Source organism: Notolepis coatsorum (assembly GCF_963971535.1).
Source record: "Notolepis coatsorum genome assembly, contig: SUPER_15_unloc_1, whole genome shotgun sequence".
Classification (NCBI taxonomy): Eukaryota; Metazoa; Chordata; class Actinopteri; order Aulopiformes; family Paralepididae; genus Notolepis; species Notolepis coatsorum.
In genome coordinates this window covers 359040-379415 of record NW_028174866.1, presented here as the reverse complement: position 1 = coordinate 379415, position 20376 = coordinate 359040, and positions in this window count along the sequence as shown.

The window sequence follows — 20376 nt, the reverse complement described above, 5'->3', positions numbered from 1 at the left end:
CATAATAGAGATTCTAGAACATTTGTGATGTCACAGTATGATGTCATAATAGACATTCTAGAACATTTGTGATGTCACAGTATGATGTCATAATAGAACATTCTAGGACATTTGTGATGTCACAGTATGATGTCATAATAGACATTCTAGAACATTTGTGTACAGATGTATTCAACAAATCTCTCAGAAGATCTCAGATCTCAGAAGTCAAGTGAAGATATCACTTGTTGTTTCTGGCTACTTGTCTGTAAGCTTGAATATATTCTGTAGATACAATTTAAAATCCCCACATGGAAAAGGAAACAATGTCATCTACAATGCTTAATGAGCTGCGTCCGGAGGGAAGGTTCTGTGATGTGGTTATTAAAGTCAACAGCACTGAGTTGAATGCCCACAAGGCCCTCCTGTGTGACTGCAGTGACTATTTCAGGTAAGTTTAGCTTGGTTCAGGTTAGCTTGGTTCAGGTTAGTAAACAGATACCATACTGTACTTTTACTGTAAACAGATACTATTCTGTACTTCTACTGTAAACAGATAATATACTGTACATCTACTGTAAAAAGATAATATACTGTACTTGTTACGAAGGATCAGATTAAACCGAATATATATATTTATTGATTGATATATATTGCATAATAGTTGTATATCGTTTGATATCCCTTGTATATTCCTTGTACATATACACAGAATATCCCTTTAACCTAGTACAGACCATAATATTTCGTTCTCCTATTGGACAGCGGTCCCCTAGGCGCCATCGCCATGCCCCCAAGGTCTGGTTCAAAGTCACCGCCAAGGACTTGCCTGGACATGAACGGCTCTGCGCAAGGATACGAGACAGGAATAAAGCTGGTACTAGTTTGTTCACCTAACGTATAAATACGGCGCAGGTGAATACAGAAGTAGAGTTACCCAATAAGTTGAAGCCTCACCCACGATACAACGTGCGGTGAAGTATGGCCTGTTTGGCCCCAAATAGAGCATTGAGACCGCGTGCGAATTAATAACTGAAGTATCAGAGTTTAACGCTGTACCGTCGAGTTCGACCTATCCTATTAATTCAGTAATAGTATATTTGTGTATAGTGTATCGTGCGGCTACCGTTCTACAGTGACCAGCATCACCAACGTTTCCTCGTACCAGCTAGTGTGCTTATCCAGGCTGGGCTGCTTACCCTGGCGCTTTCACCTGAGGAGCCCTAGACGAGGACCGTGTGGACATGTACACTGGATAACCTACCCGACGACTGCATAGCCCTTTTCGGCTGAATTATATTTGCTTTGGTCCTGTAATTGATGGAGCGGAGAATCGCCTACACCCACAATTGTGTGGGATTTACCCTGTGAGGAGCCACGTCGAGCCCGCCTCTCAGAACCCTGAGGCTGGCTAGCTTTCTTCCATGCGGAGCTGCATGCTATGGAGAACAGCTGTTATTCGTCTGCGGATCAAGAGCTTATTGCACCGTCTCCTGTACTTGGAGTCTCTCTATTCATCGTTGACCCAGACTCTACTACCGACAAATCCTCTCCCCTTGCTGGCCTACAACCGGAGGGACCCTACCAGTATCTCCCGCTACCTTACTAGAGTACCATAGATATAATTCCTAAGATTCAGGTTGTATTATTATCTCCTGCGTAATATGAGAATGGACATACGTTATTGATTTGCTTACGCACATTCCTTTGCCTTATAAGCGCAACCTAAGTAAAGTATATTATGTACTATCATTGCTGCTAATAAATACTTAAACCCAGTTTTGTGTGGAACCGAGTCATTGTGGGAAGTGTTCATCATAAGATACCTGTGTACTGTATGGCCAGTAGTAATGTACATAAGACAGTAGTGGTTTAATGATACCATACTTATTTAATACAGTCAGGGAATTGTACCCCTCAGTTACAATTGGTCCTTCGAGCCGGATGGTAACTAGCGTAATATTAATATAGTAGTATTAATATTGACATGGCCAATGATGAACACTCCACAAACGGTTCTCCTAAAATAGATCGCCCGCAGCGTAGACGGCAGACACCTCAGTACTTAGAGGATTACGTTGCCAGTAAACTACCTAGCTTTCTACAGAAGTTAAACGCGGAAAAAGTAGATAGTAAAATTATGTCCAACCCTACCGAAAAGGCTACCCCGCCAGTAGAGACCCTAGTGGGTTCTAACGTAACTGACCAAGCTCACGGTGGGGACCAGGAGGGACCTGACATGACTTTACCCCCCGCCAAGACCGAAGAAGTAGTCCCCGGAGAGCTCCAGGATAAAGAAAGCCCTCCAGGGATGGAACCCGACCCACCACAAGAAGGGACGCGCACCCCGGAGATGGATCTCCTCGATACGCGACAGGAGAACGGATCTCCAACGAGTACTACCAGGAGCAGATCACCTCAACCAGCGTCTTCCCCCAGCGAGGCGGACAAGATGCTGGCGCAGGCCTTTATCGCCAGCCTGGCAGCCTCAACCGAGCGCGGTCGACTCCAAGCACAGACGCTTAGCGAGCGTGAACATTCTTCCATGGAAAGAGAACGCCTTCAAGCGCAGCAACGGAGCGATGAAGACCGCATACGCCTAGAGATTAGACGCCTCCAGACGGAGGAGAATATGGGAAGAGACCGCGCCGAGGCCCAGCGCGCCGCCGCCGAAGCACAGCGTGCCGCCGCCGGTGCCCAACGAGAAGCAGAGCGCGACCTCGCTCTCACCAAGCGCGAAGCCGAGCGCGACCGATTACAAGCGCAGATAATGGAGCAGCTGATTACCAGGGTAACCCCCCCTCCCTCCGCACGGGGCTCCAGGGCCTCGTCAAGACAAGGGTCAAGGGCACCCTCCCCTACCCGATCAAGCGACCCTGAGCCCGGCGACCAGAGAGAGCCTATACCCCGCTCCGAACCCCTTCCCCGACCGGTCCAAGCGAGACCCAGCAACAGGGAAGGACCGGCCTATACAGCGGAGAGGCTAAATAGACGATTACAGGATCTAGATGACCTGCCAGAGGAAGAAGAAGAGGGAGAGGAGGAGAGTCAAGCCCAACAGCATTACAGTACTCCACAGGACCAGGAGGTCCAGTACAGCCCAGACTTTACCCCCGCGGCTCTGCGCTACAGACCCCCGACTCAATTCACGGGTGAGCTTGACGCACGACCAGCCCCGAGGAACAGCACCTGGGTACGCGGGCCTTGGTACCCAGCAGGTACCAGCCCACCACGACACGTAAGAGGAGACTCGCCTAGGAGGCCTCTCCTCCAACGCTCACCGATGTGCCAGCCATCCATGGCATCGTACCTTGGCACACCGACGTTCCCGGACTTCACACACGAGAACAGAGCACAGTACACAGAGCTACGAATGTGCTTAGAGACAATGATGTCCGATGTAACTGATGAACCGTACAAGTATGCTATCCTACTCAAGCACCTCAAGGTGCCCCGAGCGCACAATATAGCGCTGGCATATTCCACCTCTACTACCCCATACACCGCGGCTCTAGCAGCACTCGCCAGTAGTACTACGTAATACAAGAGATAAGGAATATTGACCGTCTACCCCCAGCCACAGACAATCGCTCACTAGATGACCTGTCTATCAAGGTACAATCCCTGGTAGGGATGCTGGGGGCGCAAAAGGAAAAGGGTATGCACGAACTGTACGCAAACTCTAATGTCGAGAGGATTTTAGAGAAGCTTCCGCCCGCCCGACAAGAGCGCTTCAGGCGGCAAAGTGACCACCGTGATCCTAACGGTCCCGAGCCATCCCTCCTAGACCTAGCCGACTTCCTGGCGAGAGAAGTCAACAGCCTACGGTTGGATACGTTCGTGCGGAGCACACCAAGCTCCAGAGAGGGACCTAGGAGAGCAAACGATGGCCGCAGACTGGTGACCGTCATGCACCAAGCAGAATCAGTACCGAGCAACAAGAACCACAGTACCCCCTCGATGAAAGAGAAGTGGAAGATTGTGTGCCCGTACTGCGAAAAGGAACACTGGCTGTCACACTGTGACACGTTCAAGAAGATGACCGCCGACGAGGTGAGTCAATGGATAAAGTCCAACCGACGCTGTTACCGATGTGCGCGCAGTCACATGGCAGCCGAGTGCCGCCTAAAGAAGAGGTGTAGTCGGTGTGACGGAGCCCACTTGGACGTCCTACATGACAGTAACAGAAGAAAGCCTGCACCCTCAAGCAGCACAAAGGCAAGTGTTATGTACATTGACCCCGCCAGCAGCGGGGGCGCCCGGGTGCTCTTGAAGGTGGTCCGCGTAACATTGAGTTACGAAGACAAGGTCATGGACACCTACGCCGTCCTTGACGACGGGTCAGAGAAGACCCTTCTCCTCGCGTCTGCTGCGGCCCAGCTGGGGCTGCGGGGGAGCGAAGAAACGATGACGATTCGGACAATAAGAAGAGACCTAAAGACGATAAAGGGCGAGAATGTCTCCTTCACTATCGCAGCAAGCGGGCAGCCAGAGAGACGGTATAGGATCACTAACGCTTTCACCAGCCAAGACATAGGCCTGTCGCAGTACACCTACCCCATCGCCAAGCTGATGGAGAAATATGTGCACCTGCGTCAACTACCTATACCGCTCATAGACGGTGCCACCCCGACCCTGCTGATAGGATCCGACCATGCACACCTCATCGTCCCGATGGACCGGGTCCACACTGGGCCCAGAGGCTGTCCTGCAGCAGTCGAGACCCGCCTAGGATGGACACTACAAGGCCCCCTCTCTAGGTCTCCTAACCGAACAGCAGCCACTAGCTGCCTCCACTCCAGAGTGACAGAAGAAGACACCACCCTCCTACAGCACGTCGAGAGGCTATGGACACTAGAGACAATGCCCTTTAAGAACGAAAAGAAACAGATTCGTTCCAAGGAAGACATTTATGCTATAGCCCTCCTCGAGCGGGGGACAAAGAGAGTCAAAGTCAACGGAGTGATGAGATACGCAACTCCACTCCTGAGGCGAGAGGGTATGCCTACCTTCCACGCCCCAAAAGAAGCAACGGAGCGGTATCTATCGAACACAGAGCGGCGCCTAGCCAGAGACCCCGCTCAAGCTACTGTGTACCGCGCTGAGATTGACAAGCTAATCACAGCGGGACACATAAAGAAAATTGACATTAAAGAGGCCGATCAGACGACCGAATCATGGTATGTGCCGCACCACAAAGTCCACCACAACGGCAAGGATCGTATTGTGTTCAACTGCAGCTACCAGATCGGATCACAAAATCTGAATAAAGAGCTCTTGCCCGGCCCAACACTCGGCCCCTCTCTACTAGGCGTGTTACTACGTTTCCGCCAAGACAAGGTGGCCATCAGCGGCGACATCAAAGGGATGTTCCTGCAGGTGCGACTAGTGGAGGAGGACAAGCCCCTGCTGCGGTTCCTATGGAGAGAGAGGATCGGGGATGAGCAACCATCCATCTATCAATGGGAAGTCCTCCCTTTCGGAACCACATGCAGCCCATGCTGTGCTACGTTTGCACTGCAAAAACACGTCGCAGAGGACCCAGCAGCTGATGAAGAGGTCCGACAAAGTGTAGGAAATAGTTTCTACGTGGACAACTGTCTGCAAAGCGTCTCGACGCCAGAAGAAGCCGAGGCCCTCCTACTCAAGCTCCGCGCCTCCCTGATCAAAGGCGGCTTTGATCTCCGGCAGTGGGCCAGCAGCGACCCTCAAGTATTGCGCAGCCTCTCCCCAGAGGACAAGGCAGCAAGCAGCGAGACCTGGATGGCGACCATCCCAGGAGAAGCCCAAGAAATGACATTAGGACTAGTCTGGCGCTTCAAAACAGACTCGCTCCATTATAAACACACACCCCTGACCAAGGAGCAGGGAAGGTCGACTGCACTACCGACCACAAGACGGAGTGTATACAGAACACTCGCCAGACAATATGACCCGTTGGGATGTATTCTACCTTACACCACCAGGGCAAAGATGATTGTAAGAGCGTTATGGGACAAGGACCAGGGCTGGGACGACCCCATACCCGCACACCTTGCCTCCACATGGAGAGAGTGGGAGACAGAACTCAGCTCACTCCCAGGTGTCAACATACGCCGCAGCTACTTCCCACCCACAGTGAGGCCGGAGACGTGCCAGATGGACCTGCACGTCTTCAGCGACGCCTCCGAAGTAGCCTACGGTTCGGTGGCCTACTTGCGTGCCCGAGAGGAGGGAGGAGAAATACATACTGCCTTCGTCCTGGCTCGCTCAAGAATAGCCCCCCGCAAGCAACAATCTATCCCGCGTCTAGAGCTCTGCGCAGCCCTAGCAGGAGCGCAACTCGCCACGTTAATCCAACGTGAACTCACCATCCCGGTGCAAAGAACAATCTTGTGGTCAGACTCCATGACCGTACTCACATGGATCCAGTCCGATTCGTGCAGATACAAGGTCTTCGTGGGAGTCAGAATCACAGAGATCCAAGATTTAACAGAAGCAGCAAGCTGGAGGTATGTGAACACAAAACACAACCCAGCTGACGTCATCACCCGGGGAATGTCCCTGGATGACCTCACCCGTCACAATCTATATAGTGACGGGCCCGAGTTCCTCAAGCTCCCGGAAGAAGAGTGGCCTACACCCACCCCACGGGAGGCGAGCAAAGAGGAGGCGAGCGAAGAGGAGGCAGAGAAGAAGAAATCTATGTTCTGTGGGTTGACACACACACTCGTCCCCACAGACCCCAACATAGACGACTGCCTCACCCTTGAGAGTGCGCAGCTAAAGACATTCCTGTGGCACCACCCAGAGGTTCAGCCCACTACTGACATTACTGCAGCTAACTACGAAGAAGCGGAACTCCTTCTGCTACAGCGAGCCCAGAGAGACTCGTTCCCCGACGAGCTAGACTGTCTACAGGGATCAAAGCCAGTCCCGTCAGACAGCAGACTGCTCCACTTAGCCCCTGAGAGCGACGCCCATAATCTCATCAGAGTGGGTGGTCGTCTGAGGAGAGCCCCAGACTTACCGGATGACGTCAAGTACCCGATAGTCTTAAACAGCCGACACAAGGTCACAGAGCTTATCATAAAGAAATACGACGAGGACGTGCACCACGCCGGGGCAGAGAGAGTCTTCGCGGAGATCAGACGTCGTTATTGGATACTACAAGGGAGAGAAGCAGTACGACGCTTCCAGCGGACTTGTCTAGACTGTCGTAAATGGCGAGCACAGCCCAGTATACCCCGGATGGCTGACCTACCCCCATGTCGCCTCCGACTCGGCGACAAGCCTTTTCACTCCACCGGTATGGACTGTTTCGGCCCGCTGTATGTAAAGAAAGGAAGAGGGACTGAGAAGCGGTGGGGTATTGTATTCAAATGCATGACCACCCGAGCGATACACATAGAACTCCTTCCAACCATGAGCACAGACTCATTCCTTATGGCCTTCCGAAGATTCACATTGCGGAAAGGGAAACCGTCTATATTATTGTCTGATCACGGGACAAACTTCAAAGGCGGAGAAAGAGAGCTGAGAGAGAGCTTCCAAGCTATGGGCCCAGAACTTAAGACCCACCTCGCCCCAGCTCAGATTGATTTCCAGTTTAATCCCCCGAATGCACCTCACTTCGGTGGAACTTGGGAACGAGAAATACGTTCAATAAAGACAGCCCTGTACGCCGTGCTTGGGGCCCAGACCGTGGCGGAAGAAGTCCTAACGACAGTCCTCACGGATATCGAGGGAGTATTGAACTCAAAGCCCCTCGGTTACGTCTCAAGTGATGTAGCAGATGTCGACCCAGTCACCCCCAACACTCTCTTGATGGTGCGGCTGGACCCCGCGCTACCACAGACAGTGTACAGGCCCGAAGAAGCGAACCACCGAAGAATGTGGAGGTACAGTCAAGTATTGGCTGACAAGTTTTGGAACAGTTTCCTACTCCACTATCTACCGTCTCTACAGACCCGCCAGAAATGGGTGAAAGAAAGAGACAATTTGACAGAAGGAACAGTCGTCATGATTATCGACCAGTCACTACCCCGAGCTATGTGGCCGGCCGGCCGCGTAAGCAAAGTGATCACTGGTGCCGACGGAAAGGTCAGAGCGGCAGAAGTGCTCGTCCAAGGGCGGACATACACCCGGCCCGTGGCGAGGCTAATAGAGTTGCCAAGGCTCCCCGACACTCTTGATGACGACCATGACCCCCTGACTTTGTGAACTGCCCTACCCTCACAACAGACATTGAGTAGTGGACAGTGCAGTTAATCTGTCTCTGCTTATCTAATTAGGTGGGACTAATTAGGAGGCGGCTGTTACGAAGGATCAGATTAAACCGAATATATATATTTATTGATTGATATATATTGCATAATAGTTGTATATCGTTTGATATCCCTTGTATATTCCTTGTACATATACACGGAATATCCCTTTAACCTAGTACAGACCTCGTTCTCCTATTGGACAGCGGTCCCCTAGGCGCCATCGCCATGCCCCCAAGGTCTGGTTCAAAGTCACCGCCAAGGACTTGCCTGGACATGAACGGCTCTGCGCAAGGATACGAGACAGGAATAAAGCTGGTACTAGTTTGTTCACCTAACGTATAAATACGGCGCAGGTGAATACAGAAGTAGAGTTACCCAATAAGTTGAAGCCTCACCCACGATACAACGTGCGGTGAAGTATGGCCTGTTTGGCCCCAAATAGAGCATTGAGACCGCGTGCAAATTAATAACTGAAGTATCAGAGTTTAACGCTGTACCGTCGAGTTCGACCTATTCTATTAATTCAGTAATAGTCTATTTGTGTATAGTGTATCGTGCGGCTACCGTTCTACAGTGACCAGCATCACCAACGTTTCCTCGTACCAGCTAGTGTGCTTATCCAGGCTGGGCTGCTTACCCTGGCGCTTTCACCCGAGGAGCCCTAGACGAGGACCGTGTGGACATGTACACTGGATAACCTACCCGACGACTGCATAGCCCTTTTCGGCTGGATTATATTTGCTTTGGTCCTGTAATTGATGGAGCGGAGAATCGCCTACACCCACAATTGTGTGGGATTTACCCTGTGAGGAGCCACGTCGAGCCCGCCTCTCAGAACCCTGAGGCTGGCTAGCTTTCTTCCATGCGGAGCTGCATGCTACGGAGAACAGCTGTTATTCGTCTGCGGATCAAGAGCTTATTGCACCGTCTCCTGTACTTGGAGTCTCTCTATTCATCGTTGACCCAGACTCTACTACCGACAAATCCTCTCCCCTTGCTGGCCTACAACCGGAGGGACCCTACCAGTATCTCCCGCTACCTTACTAGAGTACCATAGATATAATTCCTAAGATTCAGGTTGTATTATTATCTCCTGCGTAATATGAGAATGGACATACGTTATTGATTTGCTTACGCACATTCCTTTGCCTTATAAGCGCAACCTAAGTAAAGTATATTATGTACTATCATTGCTGCTAATAAATACTTAAACCCAGTTTTGTGTGGAACCGAGTCATTGTGGGAAGTGTTCATCATAAGATACCTGTGTACTGTATGGCCAGTAGTAATGTACATAAGACAGTAGTGGTTTAATGATACCATACTTATTTAATACAGTCAGGGAATTGTACCCCTCAGTTACAGTACTTATGTAAAAAAGATACTATACTGTACTTCTAATGTAAAAATATACTATACTGCACTTCTACTGTAAACAGATACTGTACTTCTACTGTAAACTGATACTATACTGTATGTCTACTGTAAACCAATAATATACTGTACTTCTACTGTAAACAGATAATATACTGTATTTCTACTGTAAACAGATACTATACTGTGTATACTGTAAAAATATACTATACTGTACTTATACTGTAAAAATATATTATACTGTACTTCTACTGTAAACAGATAATATACTGTACTTCTACTGTAAACAGATACTATACTGTATGTCTACTGTAAAAATATAATATAATGTACGTCTACTGTAAAAAAGATACTATACTGTACGTCTACTGTAAACAGATAATATACTGTACATCTACTGTAAAAAGATAATATACTGTACTTCTACTGTAAAAAAGATACTGTACTTCTACTGTAAATCGATACTATACTGTACTTCTACTGTAAACCGATACTATACTGTACTTCTACTGTAAACAGATACTATACTGTACTTCTACTGTAAACAGATACTATAATGTATGTCTACTGTAAAAGGATACTATACTGTACTTCTACAGTAAACATATACTATACTGTACTTCTACTGTAAACATATACTATACTGTACTTCTAATGTAAAAATATACTATACTGTACTTCTACTGTAAACATATACTGTACTTCTACTGTGCTAAGACCCTATACTTCTACAGTGAAAATATATTACTACTAGGGCTGTCCCCGACTAAGGATTTGGATAGTCGACTATGATTGGCCAAAATTTGCCGTTAATTGACTGTTAGTCGACAAAAAAAATTATAATATATATATATATTTATCGTTCCATTTGGGCTGTGGGGGTGCTTAATGTCTGCAGGAGTCGACTGAAGGCTTGTTGTCCTCTGCAAAAGCATGCAATTGATCCACTGATGAATACATCTTGATATTTGTCTAGTCTAGTGTGTTCATTAGATGGCTGAAATCCTCTTTCAGTGCCTCTGTGCCTGTTTTCTTAGGCAGTTGGCCTCTGGTATGCGTGTCATTAGCGTTAGCCACGCTTCTGAAGGCCTCTGCATGCTACAGAAACTTCAAAGCAACTGCAACACAACATCGACAAAGCAACAGTGTTGCAGACACTCTGCCTTTATGCTTCTGCAACATCGAAGCGCAAAGTTAGTTTAACTAAAGTTAGTTTAGGTTCGTGTTAACGTTAGATAATGTACAAAATAACCGTATTTCCGGTGCTCTTTTATTTTGAAATCCCCCGACCGGAAGTGTTATAGTGTCTGTTGCTAGCAGCTTAACTTTTGAGCTAACGTAACGTCATTAGTTTCCAATGGAGGGGAGAGAAAGACCTCGGCTCACATGCAGCTCAAACTACCTGTTGGAATAAATTAATTGATTGATGTTTAACTTGTCCCTGTGTGTCCAGTCATTTCGACTAGCAAACGTTGTATTCAACGTTACCTCAGGATACCATTGTATTTAGTTGGTTAGCTATGTAGCTAATGTGGATAGCATTTTAAATAGCACCAATGCTAGCTGGCTGGCTACAGCTTTATTTACTAAATTATGGAGGCTTTTTAATCGTCAAGGTAAGAGAGGATTTGTCATGATCAACTGAAGGCGTATGCTATGGAACAATATGTGCTTGGGTTTTCAGAAAAAGGCCAGCTATGTGACGCTAATTATTTAGCATCAACGCTGGCTGGCTACAACAATGGAGGATGGTATTCTCTGCGGGACCAATATTATTCTATGACAGCCCCGCCCCCATTCGCTAACCAACCAATCACTGCTACGCAATATCAACGCAACGGTTGTTTAGATTCGATTTTGGAGACAGGTACGCAACATCCTCGCAACACAGTCTACAAGACCCTCTGCAACAACCGCGTTGAAATCGCGCTGATGTTGTGTTGAAGTTGCTTTGAAGTTGCTGTAGCATGTAGAGGCAGAGGTTGGCAGTCGACCACGGCTCCTTTCGACCGATTAGTCAGGCGTCAGTCCTAATTACTCACAGTATGATGTCATAATAGAACATTCTAGAACATTTGTGATGTCACAGTATGATGTCATAATAGAACATTCTAGGACATTTGTGATGTCACAGTATGATGTCATAATAGACATTCTAGAACATTTGTGTACATTATATATTCAACAATTCTCTCAGAAGATCTCAGATCTCAGAAGACCAAGTGAAGATATCACTTGTTGTTTCTGGCAATTTGTCTGTAAGCTTGAATATATTCTGTAGATACAATTTAAAAATCCCCACATGGAAAAGGAAACAATGTCCTCTACAATCCTTAATGAGCTGCGTCTGGAGGGAAGGTTCTGTGATGTGGTTATTAAAGTCAACAGCACTGAGTTGAATGCCCACAAGGCCCTCCTGTGTGACTGCAGCGACTATTTCAGGTAAGTTTAGCTTGGTTCAGGTTAGCTTGGTTCAGGTTAGCTTGGTTAGTAAACAGATACCATACTGTACGTTTACTGTAAACAGATACTATACTGTACTTCTACTGTAAACAGATAATAGACTGTACATATACTGTAAAAAGATAATATACTGTACGTCTACTGTAGAAATATACTATACTGTACTTCTACTGTAAACAGATACTATACTGTACTTATACTGTAAACAGATACTATACTGTACTTCTAATGTAGAAATATACTATACAAGTTTTCAAGTTTCTTTATTAGTTGACATGCAAAGATACAGAATACCTTCACATGGAATGCTTTTTCCTGTTATGCTCCTATGAGGATCATAGGACGCTTGGATCATACACATACAGCTCATTACAGTAATATTCCACAATTATTACATTTTAGATAGTAATACTGGTACAGAGCCTTGAGACAAACATATGCATATTCACCACCGCAAACAGACTGGCAGCCGTCATAGGCAGCGCCATTTACGGAAGGAGGGGGGAGTGGGGTGGGGTTGTTACAGGGCTATAGGGGGGGGGGGGAGTGGGAGGGGGGGGGGCGGTGGGGGGGAGTGCACAAGCCAAGTCCTGGGTGGGGGAGGTCTCCCTCACACGAGGCAGCCGACAGTGCAGCACCAATGCAGAGGAAGGGGGGGGGGGGGGGGGGGGTGGGACTAGGGATTGGGGTGTGGGAAGCCGCTCGCCACTCTTATCTCCCAGAGGGCCTTCGACTCCAGAGCTCTCGGTTCGACCTTGGTCCAGGAATTTGTTTTGGCTGACTGACTGGCACAATTTATCCCAGCCACGTCCCTTTAAATTTGATTTGAATAGAGTGGAATATAACTCTATTGATTTGAGTGGAGTGAGTTTTAACAACTCCGTCCAAATGACTGAATGCATTATTAGTCCAAGTGTCCAAGTGTCTTATCAGGTCATTTTGGTAGATCCTGTGCGCGGTAAACAGATCCAAAATCTTCTTATTGCAGTCCAAAAGCTTCGATAATCCAAAAATGACCACGTCTTCAAGTTGGTAACCCGATTATGATGTCCCAATAGGCAGAGAGGGTTAGCCTTATTCTGCTTCTTGAAGAAAATATGCAATCCACTGATTAGATCCATTTAGAGTTGATTTGAGTATAGTCCGGCCACCGGCACGAAGCAGGGCATAGCAGCGTCGGGCTCCATGGAGCAGTAGAGGCGGAGGTAGGAACGGCCTTGAAGGCCTTGGGAGAGAGGAAAGAAATGCGACTTGTCTCTGCAAGAGGTGGGAGGGATCGTATACTGTAAACAGATACTGTACTTCTACTGTAAACCGATAATATACTGTACTTCTACTCTAAAAAGATACTATACTGTACTTACACTGTAAACAGATACTATACTGTACTTCTAATGTAAACAGATACTATACTGTAATTTTAATGTAAAAATATACTATACTGTATGTCTACTGTAAAAATATACTATACTGTACTTCTACTGTAAACATATACTATACTGTACTTCTACTGTAAACAGATACTACACTGTAATTCTACTGTAAACAGATACTATACTGTACTACTAATGTAAAAATATACTATACTGTACTTCTACTGTAAACAGATACTGTACTTATACTGTAAACCGATACTATACTGTACTTATACTGTAAACAGATACTATACTGCACTTATACTGTAAACAGATACTATACTGTACTTCTACTGTAAAAAGATATTATACTGTACTTCTACTGTAAACAGATACTATACTGGAGAATTATCCGACGTTTTTCCCAATATATTTATCATTATTATCCTTCATGAGTAACATTTATTGTATACATTTATTGCATGAGTTAATTATTATCTGGTGCCGCCTAGTGGACGCACTTTGGAGTACGTATTGCGACTCTGAGCAGGTAAGCTGTCTCTGCGCCGGCGCGTTGCGCTATTTAAGTGACACTCTCAGCCTAGACTGTAAGGTGAAAAGCCTTGTGGGCGAACTCTTGACTGGCCAACGGTACGTTGCATTGTATGCGCAGTTAATATCCGTATTTATCTTTAATTCATATATCTAGTTACTAATTAATGCCGTTTATTTCCTTTCCTTTGTATAGGTAAATAATCTGACTGAATAACGTCTGATTGTACGTTGCTGACTAAACACTGACTGAATGTACATGCTAACTATGGACTGACTACATGCAGACTTACTAACGTCTGGCTACACTATCAAGTACCGGCGGTTGCTAAATTGCAACCTAATTATCAACAAACTATTATCAAAGTCGACTTGGTTGAACATTACCAAATACCATATCGACCTCTACTAACATTATCCACTAATGCTTGGATGTAAGCTGCTACTAACTATCAGCTACAAGCTAACCACTTGTTTAATTGACCACCTGGTGATTATTTTAACAAGGAGGAATTGGATGCTGGACATCAAAGTCCAAATAAACGAACATTCTTATAAAGTCCGAATTGTTTCAATGGTTTGAGTATAAGTCATTTCGCCCACACCCTTCCAAGGGGGACATCTAGTTGACTCATTGACTGAGACTGCTAGATAATTGGACATATACTGTACTTCTACTGTAAACAGATACTATACTGTATTTCTACTGTAAAAAGATACTATACTTCTACTGTGCTAAGACCCTATACTTCTACAGTGAAAATATATTACTACTAGGGCTGTCCCCGACTAAGGATTTGGATAGTCGACTATGATTGGCCAACATTTGCCGTTAGTCGACTATTAGTGGACAAAAAAAATAAAAAAAGTATAATATATATATATATATTTTTTTCATTCCATTTGAAATGTCGGTTTGTAATATTATTGTTTTAGAATTAGTTTAATGCCCTCGATCTGTTTTCCATTTGTCTGGAGGAGCCGACTGAAGGCTTGTTGTCCTCTGCAAAAGCATGCAATTGGTCCACTGATGGATACATCTTGATATTTGTCTAGTCTAGTGTGTTCATTAGATGGGTGAAATCCTCTTTCAGTGCCTCTGTGCCTGTTTTCTTAGGCAGTTGGCCTCTGGTATGCATGCCATTAGCGTTAGCCACGCAAGAGGTTGGCAGTCGACTACGGCTCCTTTCGACCGATTAGTCAACTATTCGACTAATAGGGGTCAGCCCTAATTACTACACAGGACAGAATGTTGCTTACTGTTTACTCATCAGATAGCTCTATACTCTGCGTCCCACAGAGTCCTCTTCACTCGCTGGAGCGACTCAGAGAAAGCAGTCCACACTATCCCTGGGGTGTCCCCGGGTATGATGCAGCTCATCATAGAGTACTCCTACACACGCTTTGTGCTGGTGACAGCAGAGAACGTGGAAGAGCTTCGCGTCACGGCATAGTAGGAGCATGCTCTGACTTCCTAGAAGGCCAGCTGTCTCTGGAAAACTGTGTCAGCATCTGGAGGTTCACGGACATCTACTGCTGCCCTGACCTGAGGCGCAAGACCCATCTCTTCACCGTGTGCCACTTTGAGGAGATGTTGCGCGTCTCACAGGAGTTTGTGGAGCTGTCCCCGCAGCAACTGGTGGACATCATCGAGAGGGATGACCTGAACGTGAAGAGCGAGGAGACGGTGTTCGAGGCCGTCCTCCATTGGATCGACCACTCCCGTGAGGAGCGTAAAACACACATCCCTTTGCTGCTGCCCAAGGTAACTAATTGTATTACGGATACACAAACATGGTTGCTAGTGCCTGAGCCACATTTATTTTAAATTTTATTTTTATCATTTTACTTTTTCTTGTTTGTCTGTCTCTTGTCAAGGTCATTATGATTCATGTTACTGTTATTATTGTTGTCGTCGCTGTTGTCATTGTTATTATTATTATTATTATTATTATTATTATTATTATTATTATTATTATTATTATTGTTGTTGTTGTTGTTGTTGTTGTTGTTGTTGTTGTTGTTGTTGTTGTTGTTGTTGTTGTTGTTGTTGTTGTTGTTGTTGTTGTTGTTGTTGTTGTTGTTGTTGTTGTTGTTGTTATTATTATTATTATTATTATTATTATTATTATTATTATTATTATTATTATTATTATTATTATTATTATTATTATTATTATTATTATTATTATTATTATTATTATTGTACTGTTATGTTAGGTTTTATGTATGAAAAGAAAAGAAAAACATTTATAAAAAAAAAAAAAACGAATTGTATTACTGTGCATTACATTAAAACAACACTAGGTTCCCTAGTACAGTGGTTCTCAAACATTTGGGTCCAAACTGTTCCCTAGCAACAGAAACCATCTACAACCGATGTCTAAGTTGTACCCGCCGTCTGCTTGTCTCTTCCCAGGTTCGCATGGGCTTGATGAGGCCTGACTACTTCAGGAGCAACGTCCAGAACAACCCTGTGGTGAGGGACAGCCACGACTGCAGGCCCCTCATCCTCAGCGTCCTGAACCCCCCTGGCTCCGACAGGCTCCCAAACCCCCTGATGTGTCCACGCCGGCCCCAGGAGGTCCTATTGGCCATCGGAGGCTGGGGTAGAATAGAGGCTTATAATATCCGAACCGGTGGATGGATGGACGTGAGCGTTGAGGGGGGGAGTCCCCGGTTGTTCCAAGGCACCGCTTATCTCCACGGTCTGGTCTACTGCGTCGGCGGCTTTGACGCCAGAAAGACTCTCAGCAGTGTGCGCAGGTTCAACCCCATCACTCGCAGCTGGCTACAGGCGGCTCCCATGCACTCACGCCGCAGTCACCTCAGCGTGGTCGTGTTGGACGGCTGTATCTATGCCATGGGAGGGTGCGACGGAGACGTGGACCTGAACACAGCCGAGCGCTACAAGCCTGAAACCAACCAGTGGACAGTGATCTCACCCATGCTGGAGCACAGGAGGCGCGCCGGGGCAGCAGCCCTCCAGGGCAAGGTGGGTGGAACTGAGGGACACATGGTGGTAGATGAACACAAGGAACGTTAGATCAGAAATCATAAATGTCTTTATTGCCAAGTAAGCTTGCACATACAAAAGATGTGTCTGGGTCAACATTAACAGACAATTAAAGTAGAATGAAATCAAATGGAATATATAAACTAAATTAGAATATTCTTTCTTATTACAGGTTTACATCTGTGGTGGCTCCAACAAGTGGGAGTGTCTGCTCACAGCTGAGTGCTACAGCCCAGACACCGACCAGTGGACTCTGATCGCCCCCATGAGCAGCAGGCGTGTCGGAGTGGGAGTGGCTGCGTACGGAGGACATGTCTATGCGGTAGGTGCACACAGAGACAAATGCTTTATACTAGATATTTCTATAGATATGTATCATTTGACTTGCAATGCTGCTGTGATGCCCTCATTTCCATAAATAGTTTAATACAGTGTCTGCCTGCCTGAGCCACACACTAAAACATTCCTCTCATGTGTCCTGTCCTCAGGTGGGAGGGGGGGACGATAGAAACTACCTGCGTAGCGCGGAGGCCTACAGCCCCTTGACTGACTCCTGGAGCGCCCTGCCCGACATGCTCACCCCCCGCATGAGCTTTGGCATTGCGGTGCTGGACGACCTGCTCTTCGTGGTCAGAGGCTTCAATGGCTTCACCAACACCATCTCCAACGTGGAGCGCTACGACCAGAGCAGCGACAAGTGGACTGTAGCCGAGGACATGAAGACCCAGCGCTGTGGCCTAAGCTGCTGCATAATGCATGGCCTGCCATTTTACATGAGCCAGTACGCTGCTCCCCGTGGAGGAGGAGGAGGAGGAGGAGGAGGAGGAGGAGGAGGAGGAGGAGGAGGAGGAGGAGGAGGAGGATGAGGAGGAGGAGGAGGAGGAGGAGGAGGAGGAGGAGCAGGAGGAGCAGGAGGAGCAGGAGGAGGAAGAGGAGGATTAGGAGCAGGAGGAGGAGGAAGAGGAGGATTAGGAGGAGGAGGAAGAGGAGGAAGAGGAGGAAGAGGAGGATCCATCTAAGAACCATCCAGGGGATCCATCTAAGAACCTTAAACGTTTATTAGACCAAAATGAATCCTAAGAAATTAATAAATTACTATCAGCCAAAGGTGTTGCATTTCTTTCTTCTAGTAATTCAGACAATATCGGTTTTTAGTTTGTGTAATGTAATGTAATATCGACAGGTTATGTATATAACCTAGTTATATGAGTACTGGCTAAGCGTCCCGCTCTTTTTTTTTTTTAAACTTCATTTTTTAGCGTTTATCGCTTTTTCTGGCCAAGCATGGCCGACAGAAACAGGTTGAATGGGATATAGATCAGGGGAAGACACTCTGAGAAAATACGGCGAGTCCGGGAGTCGAACTTGTGTACCCCAGATCCGTGACGCGCACGGTTGTCCCCGACGCCGAAATAGCGCCGAGATATGCGGTGAGCTACTGGAGCTCCCCTAAGCGTCCCGCTCTTAAGCCATTCCGAGATATACCTCATCTCATGTACCTATTGTACACCATCAACGAAAAAACAAATACGCCCATCACCTGCCGGGTCCCGCCCCTATGGAGGCGTAACATATAAGACACTAGGCATGGTCACCAAACACTCTTCCTCGCCAAAAAACCCGTTTCCAGGAAAAGATTCCTCAAGGGAACTCAGGGCCGCTTAAGGGCGGGACGCTTAGCCAGTACTCATATAACTAGGTTATATACATAACCTGTCGTTATATTATCGTACTTGGCCATCGCGTCCCGCTCTTAAGCCATTCCGAGATATGGGGTAGAGCGGACGCGAGGCCCGACAGATGTACCCCCTGATGACCCGTAAGCCCACATCAAGGGGTTGGGGAGTCCCGTCACCCCATCCTTCCTAATGAAGGGGGGGGCGCAGTCAACTCCACCCGAGTGCGAGCAAGAGGGAACTAGAACCCCTTGAACACACAGCACAGGCGGAACCACGTGTGACCCAACACACTGTGGCCCATACCCACACACTCCTGCTACCCCACCAAAGGACGGGAAGCAGGAAAGGCCACAGACCCCAGAACCGCCTGCGAGACAGAACCCCCGGTCATGTCCATGAGGTAAAACCTTACAAAGGGGCCCGGGGAGGACCATGAGGCTGCAGCACAGATGTCCTCCACCGAGGCCCCACCCAGCAGAGCGGCAGAGGCTGCCACACCACGAGTGGAGTGCGCCCTGACGCCCCCAGGGGGATCTAGCCCGGCCAATGTGTAGCAGAGGGCAATGCCCTCGCACAACCAATGGGACAGGCGCTGTTTCGATAGTGCTTTACCGGCATGAGAACCACCGTGACAGACAAAAAGCTGATCGGTGACCCTGAGGTCCTGAGTACGGCTGAGGTAAATTCCCAAAGCACGGACCGGACATGACAGGTGAAGGCCTGCATCTAACTCACTAGCGTGAGGAGGCGGATGAAACGCCTTAACCACAATATCCCTGGAGCGGAAGAACTCCGAATATTTTTAGGCACGAAGGCAAGATTAGGCCGCAGAGTGGCACTGCAATCGAAACGAAAGACAGGCACTCTGGTCGTACCGAGAGAGCACAAAGCACACCCACGCGTTCAGCGGAGGTGACGGCCAGCAAGAACGCGGTCTTTAACGACAGCTGTTCCAACGGCGCTTGCTCAAGAGGCTCAAACGGGGCCAAGGACAACCGACCGAGGACCAATTGAAGATCCCAACTCGGAGCCAAAGAGCGTTTTACCGGCTTAAAGGCGTCGGGCGCCAAGCGGGAAACGCTTCACAAGAGGGTGGCTGAACAAAACATCACCCTCAAATCCCTCATGATAAGAGGATATAGCTGCTGCATATACCCTCACCGTCGAAGCCGACAGTCTATCAAGGAGAGACTGGAGGTAACAAGGACAGTATCCAGGGGACAGGACACCGGTCCCTGCCCCCGCCTTACACCACTCTTGGAACATACGCCATCTGCCCGCGTAAACGCGACAGTGGCGTACCCGTCCCAACAACTGACCTAACAGATGTATGGGGAAAGAATCCCAGGCGGCACGGCATCGGTCCCAGACCTGCCTGGCTATGTCCGGACATAATCCCAACCTGTCAGGATGAGGACCGCCCCGCGACAGTACACCTGTACCCACATTCACCGTGCCGGGGATGTGGGGAGCCCTCAGGCCGCGCAGATGGAGGACGCCCATAGCCAGCCGCCCGCCGCCTGGTGCAGACGGGGGGAGTGTACTCCTCCCTGTCTGTCGATATACGACACTGACGTCATATTGTCCGTCCTGATCAACACCGTTTGAGGACCAGAAGGACCGCTTTCAATACCAACACATTGAACGTAGCGCAGACCGGGCAGCATGGTTTGCCCATAGATATATATAGAACACTAGATAGCTTACCC